Source organism: Meriones unguiculatus, chromosome 4 (genome assembly GCF_030254825.1).
Source record: "Meriones unguiculatus strain TT.TT164.6M chromosome 4, Bangor_MerUng_6.1, whole genome shotgun sequence".
In the NCBI taxonomy this organism is placed as follows: Eukaryota; Metazoa; Chordata; class Mammalia; order Rodentia; family Muridae; genus Meriones; species Meriones unguiculatus.
Window position 1 is genome coordinate 105,766,147 of NC_083352.1, and position 8,018 is coordinate 105,774,164.

An 8,018-nucleotide genomic window follows, 5' to 3' on the forward strand; every position below is an offset into this window, starting at 1 on the left:
GTAAAAACATGCCAAAAAACCAAGATGGAGGTTCATTAAGTCAAGACACACAAGGTCAACCGTCTACATGTGTACACATGTTCATGTGCCCACACACATTTGAACACATACACAGGTGTAACACCACACACACACACACACACACACACACACACACACAGAGTTTCAGACAATAGTGGCCTGGCTCACAGAATCCTCCCCTATTTTTAAACGAACCCCAAGGCTCATCCTGCCACTAGGCAAGTGCTTAGCCATGAATGACATCCCTAGATCTCTGTGTGAACCACAAAGATGGATGAGAAGAAGCTTTGGTTCAGCTAATACTTATTGAACACTTACTACACGCACAGCAAGGGGGAACGCTAGATGCTCCGTATAAGCAAGGATTCCCATTTCCTGGTTTTGTGCCATGCCAGAAGAGAAGAAATCCAAAACAAACTGGACATTTCCTTTTGGATGCCTCTTGATTTCCTCAAGACAAAAACATGTGACAGGTAAGAGAAAAGTCTCAGGAAACTTCTTTCCCTCTCAGACAGTAACATAAATAAGACAGGGCACTTGTCTACAGACATTTTTATGAAGGTATTAATCCACAGCTCAGGATACACCTCACTGTCCAGGAAAAATTAAAAAAAAAAAAAAGAAAGTTTAAAGCAAACGGCTAGATCTTGCAACCCAAGCAGTGACTTAGCGATTGTGAGGAGCTGGAACCAATTCCACACACAGAGGGTTGTTGCTGCAGCTCAGAAACATCAGAAAAGTTCAAAGGCTTCTGGAAGAAACCAGAGCAAAGTTTTCAGGAGTTGTTAGGTCTCTGGGAGACAGTTCTAATACCTGATGTGTCCCCTGAGGCAGATTCCACTCACTGATCCACAAGTTTCCTCAATGCTAGCATATCTGGCATGAGAAGGCAGACATCATGGCTTCCGGCACCTTCATTTCCCTGTCATGTTTATTTTGGTGCTAGGGACTGAACCCCAGGTGCTCATCCTGCCAGGCAAGTGCTTAGCCATGAATCACATCCCTAGATCTCTCTCCATTTTCCATTTTATGTCACTAGGCTGGTCTTAAGCTCACCTCTAGCCTAGGCTGCCCTTGACCTTGCAATCGTCCTTCCTCAGTCTCCTCAGACCAACATAACATTTACCTAGCAAACATGAGGTGTGCACAGCTCTAGCACATGAAAGCTGCTTAAATGTGTGGGTGGAAGGAGTCACATGGACGAAAGATCTAGATACCTAGTCACTGGGACTGATGCAAGGGAGACTCTGTGGGTTAGGACAGACTTCTGACCTGGGTCGGGAGGGATGAGTTGAAGTGTGCCGGCTGTGTGATCCTGCCCAGGGAACTAACTGTTCACAGAGTGCCCTGGTGTGGTGAAGGGCACAGTCCACTTAGGGCATCTGAACTCAGGTGACCAGACCCAGCATGTACCTGAAATACACATTCAGCCACAGTCTGTACCCTGTTCCCAAATGCACACCAGTCAGGCCTGGGTCAGAGCTCAGGTGAAAGGATGGCAGGTTCATTGCCGGTTGACAGGGATCTACAGTGTTGTGAGGCCAGCTCGGGCCCCACTCTGTGACACTTTGCTGAAGCCACCAACCTAGAAGTGAGCCCAGGCCACTAAAAACCAGGACATGTCCAGGACCTCTGTGAGCACTGCCCCAGGCTGTGATGGCTGTGTCTCACCTCTCCACACCACGTCCTGGGTTCCCTAAGATAAGAAGATGCCTTGGCTGCATTCTGTAACCAGTATACAGGATGGTTCACCTCTGCTCACACCAGACTACCCCAGAGGAAGAGGAGCTTGCTGCTGTGCAAAACACATTTTCCTAGAACATTAAAATGAATGAACAAACAAACAGCTTCGCTAGCTATGAAAAGTTGAAAAACTGGTATAATGAGAACACTTCTGTGCCCTTTGGCAAGACTGTGTATGTTTATAATCTATCCATATTCATGCATACACATGTGTGGGCATCTATTTCTTTGCATTGTTTAAAGCAAATTGCATATGCTTCTCCCTATGCAGAGTCTGTCTTGGGAATGAACATTGGTTGGATCACATCATGCCCGCAGCAGCCCATGAGACCCACTGGAGATTCAGATAACACTATCCTCTCAGGGTCTCCACTGAGACTTCCTCGTTGTCCTCAGACATCCTCTGTGGCTGTTCCCTTTAGCAGCCAGAATCCAAGCCAGGATCAGGTGTTCCATTTGCCTGTCAGGTTCCCTAGTCTCCTTGGATCCAAAATAATCCCTGCCTTTCTCTCACAAAACGTGGACATGTCACATAAAAGGCCTTGAAGTTTGTATTTGCCTGCTACCTCACAATCGGATTTGGGCTAAAGGTGTTTGGCAAAAATCTATATTATTCCACTGTCCCTCAGGAGGTACAGGATCTAAGTGTTGCTTACTTTTGGTTTTTGAGTGGAGTCTGAGGGGGGTCTTTTCCTGGTAAAAGTACAGGTCCTCTTTATAAACAATAAAATTAAAAGCAATGTCCACTGTACAGTCCAAATTCTGCCATTCATAACCACTATTTCTGTCACTTTTATTATATATATATATAATAAAATATATATATATTTAAATATATATATATTTAAAACAGCCCAAGATGTTCTTGAAAGCACCTCAAGTTGACCTTGAACTTTTGATCCTCTTGCATGTACCTCCTGAGTACTAGGATTGCAGGTGTGTGCCATGATCAGCTGGGAATAAACTCAGGGTTGCATGAATGCTGGACAAGCACTCTACCAACTGGGCCACATTCCCAGTCCCTGCTTCCCTCATGGACTAGCTGCACAATAGCAAAGGGCTCAGGCTTGCACTGTTGGTCTTGTTTTCTCAGAAGGGAGTAAAGAAACTGCCCGTTGCCATTTTGTTAATTTGGTGTTCTGAACCCTGATGCCAGAACAGACATTTGTTTTCACCTACAGAAAAGGGATCCTTTCTCTTTTCCTAATGGGGAAACTGAGCCCCCTGCCAGGGCTGGAGGGACACTTTGAGGCTATTGGGATGCCCTGGTGTTCAGTGTCAACCCAACTGTAATATGGTACTAGGTACAAATAATGGCCCCATGGTTCCAACCTCTAGGCTGTGATTTCCAGCTATTTCTGAGTAGCGGCTTCCTTCTTGCTCCCCAGGACTGGGCTACAACTAGTAGAAATCCAATACAGAACAAAAAGGCAGAACTTCTGCCTCCAAGGGGAATATAACCGAGCATGAGGCCCTGGAGGCCCAGTGCTCTGGCTTCAGGTTCTTATGAACACTCACAGGTAGTGCCTGTCTTTCAGTATGGCCGCTCAGGCCAGGAGCAGCTCCCTTGGAGGGGTTCATATGTCCTAACACATTCTAACACTTTTAATATTGTTGTTTTGGTTTGACTTTTGTTTGTTGGTTTTGTTGTTGTTTCATCTACAATTGTAAGATGACTAGCTCACTCTGTTCCTTCTTGTCCAAAAATCCAGAAAGGTATGGTTTCTTGGGTGGTATTGGGACCAGTTGGTTAAATAAAGGCACACTGGATCCCATATTGCTGCTTGCCATGGGATCCTTGTTTCTGGTCCTTTTGTTGGGCTGAGATGGGCCAACACAGGACCTCATGGGCTTGTAGACTCCATCCGGATCCCTCCATAAGCTTCCTCCTACTCCCTCATCGATGCTCGTTTGTTTTTCCCCACTACAAACGGAACCAGGCTTCTGCCGTTTCTCTTCTCTTTATGCTTGCAGCATGCCCACTGACATGTCAGGGACTCAGTTCATTTCTGCATAGCTCATCTGCGACAGACACTTAGGTTCATGTTTGTGTTTAGGTGGTGGCTTGCTCTTCTTGCTTCTTTTTGTATTTTCTTTTCTGAACACATGAAACATTTATCTAGCTCAAAAAAATCCTAGCTGCAAAAAAGGGAGGCTGAAAAAGGGCTTGTTCCTGTCCCTGCTTTCTATTTATCCCTCACAAATCACCTCTTTACCCCACAGGTAGCCATTTCTACTAGCTTCTGGTTTATCTTGTCTGCCTCTTCTTTGAGAAAAATATACTACTACCTCCATGCATCTCACACAAAAGACCCCACACAATCTGTTGCACTTTGCTTGAAAAGCACATGTCGTACAATCTCATCTCTATGACTGTCCTCACTCTCTGCCATCATCAGGGCAAGAGAGAGTGTGTTAATAAAAATGTACTAGCAGAACCATTTATTAACAAGCTGAACCCGGTCCTTTGGACACCGGATCTTGGGACTCCTGGAGAAGATAAGGGGCTGAGCTAGTCCCTGAATTAGCCTCCAAGCTCAAGGAAGCAATAACCCTCATGTCTCGGGAGCTAAATTCCTATTTACCTCCACATACCAGCACAATTATTTTTGTAGTTGCAAAAGTTTTCAAGGGCATTTTGAAGACCTGGAGCCTTGGGACTGGAGAGGGTGCAGGAAGGAAGAGAGAAATGATTAACAACAGGCACAGCCCCATATTCCCTTAAGCAAACTCAACCTGTGAACATGTAGACTTACAGAAAAGCAAAATGGGGGTGAATGTTTATTCTGATCAAATCTTTTCCTGAGGAAAAACCTTCCCTGGCAGGATCCTGTTAGAAGGCGGATTTCTCCAGTGTACTGAGATGACTCATTGCAACCTGCGTCACATTTACTTCCCAAACACCCTTGTGTTTATTACACGTCTATCTGTGCTATCCAACGCAGACCTTTCAAAAAGAATCATAAATCTGTTGTTGAGGATTTGGACAACTGAGTGGTGTGAGAAAAGGGTGGGGGAGGCAAAAAGCTAATCTAAAATTCTTAGGTTTTGTTGTCTTGGAATGGTGAGCAATGAGAAGCAAATTCAATATTTTCTTCTTGCTGAATCTGGAAGGTCCCTTATTTCAGGCTTGTTCAAAGTTATAGATGGAAAATTCTGGGTCTTTATTTAAGCTGATTCATAGTTACAGATGGGACATTCTGGAAGGGTCTTTATTTAAGGCTGGTTCATAGTTATGGATGGAAAGGTCTAGAAGGTCTCTTATTTCAGGCTGGTTTGATTATGAATGCCTCACTTACATTACAGTGCAGGGTGAAATGCTAGGTCTCAGCCATTTATACAACTTGAGTGACATTCCAGCCCAAGCAGAGAAAAAAAGCATTTTACTCAGGCTCATGATTTTTCCAACATCTTCATAATATAGTAACACTTGAAAACGTCACCTGTGAGAACCCTATGAAGGCATCTAGAAGCTGCCTTCTCCCTGTGCCAGGTACGCTCAGCAGCGTGCTGTAGGGCACTGTTTTTAAACCAGGATTTATTACATTAAACTCAGCAGCACATGAAACTTGGACGGTACTGAGTCTTCAAGTGAGAGGCTGCCTCCCATCTCCAGGGCTCTCAGGACTCTAGAAAAGATAGGAGCAGGATGCTGTGGCCCACACTTCCCAGGGTTGACTGGAAATCTAAGGGGAAGCCATGATGGGATCAGTAATTGCCGGGGATTCAGGAAGTCTGGGTCCCTGCTCGGCTGGTTTGTCTGTACCATCAAGTGGGGGCTTGGGCAACTCAGAGTTGTACAAACAGAAAACATATGCCTCCATAAGGCAGATACGAGGGCTGGAGTTCTGTGTAAATCTAATTATTAGCATGAACCAAAGGTACTGTCACTGTTTAACTCATCCGACCTTTTAAATGGATAACCAACCTTGAGGCTTAATTGGATTTAAAAAAAAAAAACAAAAACAAAAAAAATCAATTTCTAGCCATCGCATAGTGTTGAAATGAAGTGCCGCATTCTCAGGCAATTGTAAAATCTGGTCTTCCAGGGACTATTTTTTATTATTTACAACTTTAAAATGACATTACCCGTCTCGGAGAGCGTTTCACGCACGCATACACCTTTTGTAAACAACCACAGGCTCACATGTGCGTGCACCCGATGGCGTCACCATACAATCATTATTTTTCTGTTCGGCAGCAGGCTGATTCATCAGCAGCAATCTCTTCACACCAATTACACAAAAAACTGAACTGGGGATAATGGCTCACCACTGTCTGCAAATCTCTCTTAGCTGCAGCCTGGTCTCATCTTTGTAATAATAATAAGAAAAAAAAACCCTTGAGGAAGCTTTTTACCAAATCACATCTTGACCATTAAATCTTTCTTGAAGAAGGTCATTTAATTTTATGGAAAGAAATGAACAATTAAAATGGAATAAGCAGAAAGGAGTGCTGGTCTAGAAATTAGGAAGCTGACAATTCCAGTTCTAACCTGCCTTACACCTGGGCATGGGTCTCAGTTTCCCCATCTGGAGAAAGGGAAGGCTTGGTGGTTTTCTTTGTCTCCCTCCCACAGAGGATAAAAGAGAGAAATACTGTGATACCCTAGGTCAGAATGCCAAGGCAGAAAACAGACATTTGGTTCCCTCAGCACTTCCTGGGAAAATGAGACCAAATGATACACACCAGGGCACTTGGCCTCTATCACATCTGTAAATGAGAAATAGTGACTACTAATGGTGGAATTTGGATGATTAGCTTAAAGCAATTATAGAATTATAGTTGACAAACAGAAAATGCTAAACCCAGTGGTCTGTTTTAACGAAGCCTGATTTGAATGTGCATTATCAAATGAAGCCTTGTTTAAATAGCCCATTTTCGCCAGATTATGGAATGAAAGTGGAGGACCACACAATTATCTCAGCATTCAGGATAGTCCAGGGAGCTCATTTGCACAATTGGACAAATGATTATTTTCTTTTGCCTCAATTGACCAGATAATTGTACATGAGTCTCTGCCATTTGGCTCTGTGGAATGTCCCTTGATGTGGTACGAAAACCCAGCCTAGAAGGGTTTAGTCTGTCTGAGGGTGGTATGGTGTGGGGAACAGGACGCACACAGCCGGCGTCCCCCAGTCTAATTCTAGTCCCAGATAGGAAGCACTTCTACCTGAGCTGTCTACATGTCCAATGCCCTCATTAGCTTCTTCTGACACCCATCAACTCACAGGATCTGCTTTCCTTCAGTTTCAAAACAACTAAACAAAACCATCAGACAAAAGGTTAAAGGTGCTGTGTGGGTGGTCAAGAGAACTCCAAAAAACCCAGAGGTTTCAAAGAGCTGGTAAACACAGAAATACACACCCAGGAGCCGCACTCACAGGCACTGAGAGGCACATCAGATGGACCGCCTCCTGTGTAACTAATCATGGATGCTGCTGTCCCTCCTTCATCCAACTACTAGCGGCCCATCGTGAAAAGGTCTCTTCACATGGATCCCATGTGGACGAGATAGAAGGGACCCTGATGATCCAAGTGAGGAGGCTCACAGCTGGCGTGCTCTGCTATGACACTCACACACATCTGGGTAGATGGACAAGCTGGCTATGACTTCCCAGTGGCAAATGAGGAAGGCTGATCTTACCATATATACGATGTTCACAATTAGCAGGGTTTCACATCCCAGCCTGTCCTCCAACAGTCAAGATAAGAATCAAAGGCGACACGCACCTCAACTGCCCACGAACTCTGATTCAGTGCCCAAATCTCAAAGCGCTCTGCTTAGTGGCACTGTTCAGCCGTATGTGCTTTTATGTGACCATTCTAAGCCCAGATCACCACAGACTCCATTGCAAAGATGACTAGGTGCAGCTGTGCATACATGGTAGCAGCTGTCTGCCTGTAGTCCCAATGCTTGGGAGGTAAAGATGAGCTCACAAGTTGAAGGGCAACCTGGGCTACACAGACCCCATCTTAAAAAAAAAAAAAAAGTATGTGTATATATCAATTCATAGGCCTTCCCATCTCAAGCCATGTCAGTATAGTAGTCAAGGACTGAATGTCACTACCACTAGACTCAGCTCTCTAGCCTTATGAGAGTGACTTCTGGGCTAGCTAACGGTTGATAAGAAGAAAGGGACCATATTTTCTAGTACGAGAACAAGAGGGCAGGACACAAAAGACTGCACCTTCTGTGGGGAGCACTCAAGTCTGTCAGAACCCACTGGCTATGACAGCCACCCCAGACTCTG